Source organism: Myotis davidii, unplaced genomic scaffold (genome assembly GCF_000327345.1).
Source record: "Myotis davidii unplaced genomic scaffold, ASM32734v1 scaffold32, whole genome shotgun sequence".
In the NCBI taxonomy this organism is placed as follows: Eukaryota; Metazoa; Chordata; class Mammalia; order Chiroptera; family Vespertilionidae; genus Myotis; species Myotis davidii.
The window spans coordinates 10,212,027-10,213,376 of record NW_006286587.1 but is presented as its reverse complement, the minus strand read 5'-3'; positions in this window follow the sequence as shown (position 1 = coordinate 10,213,376).

Genomic DNA, 1,350 nt, shown 5'->3' with positions numbered 1-1,350 from the left:
GGCCTGCAGTGGCAGGCTGGGAAGGTTGGAGTCCTCCGTCGCTGAAGCAAGCAAGCCTCATGTTAGTTTCAAGCTGCCTCTTTTCCGGCCGCCATCTTGGCTGGCAGTTAATTTGCATATCGCCCTGATCAGCCAATGGAAAGGATAGCGGTCATACGCCAATTACCATGTTTCTCTTTTATTAGATAGGATGCTTATTTGTTGACTTACTGTAGATCAGTGGTCCATGTTTCTCTTTTATTAGATAGGATGCTTATTTGTTGACTTACTGTAGATCAGTGGTTCTCAACCTTGGCTGCACATTAGAATCACCTGGGAATCTTTTTAAAATCCTGATTTCTGGGCCTCATCCTCTGGAAATTCTGTTTCTTTGTTATGGGGCCACAACAAAGAAAGATTCCCAGGTGATTCTAATGTGAAGCCAAGGTTGAGAACCACTGCTCTAGATCTTTCCTTAACCTGAATCCCAATCGTGAAAGCTGATTCTCTGTTGCCAAGGACAGTTTTTCCACTTCTCTATGCCTACCTGGGTCTGACCATAGCCAGCAGCTAGATCTTTATGGTACCACCTCTGTATCCTTTCAAAGATGATGGCCTGCATCATAACACTGGGCTCCTTTATCAATAATGGTCACTTGCCTAAATTTGCACCAAATTTCCTGAAAATCAGCCTTCATATCAATTAACTATTTGGCGACCTCAGCAGACCATCACAAATCACTGGTCTATTTCATCCCATCCCAAACCCAAGCATGCCTAATCAAAAGGCATTCTGCATTATGTAGCAGGTGAAGGATCTTTAGAAGCCTCATATTCTAAATGTATCTGTTTTGTGATCCAGGCAAATATATTCATCATTATAATTATACATTTAAACATAATTGTAGGGGATTTACAGCATCAAATATAATCGGAAAACTGAACTGAACTCTTGTTTTTCTCAATTATATTTTATGACAAGTTTTCTGGCCATGTTAGAAAAAAAAAAAATGTTTTTAGATGCTCAGAAACAATTGACTTACACAAACCACATGGTTGGTACAGTGAAAGAAAAAAAAAACTATCTTCCAAAAAGAAACAAAAAAGCTAAACTGCATTTTAATGTAAAAAATACAGATACTGTGATTGCTGTATATTGTTTTATATTTTTCAAGTGTCAATCTGAATTGGATTTAGATAGCAGTTGTGGTCCTAATTTGTCTGCTTATAAATTTACCTGACTAAAATATTTATATTCTTAAAATCTATAACTTTTCCTGGGCCAGCGTGGCTCTGGTTGAGCATCAACCTATGAACCAGGAGATCATGGTTTGATTCCTGGTCAGAGCACATGCCCCAGGTTGTGGGCTC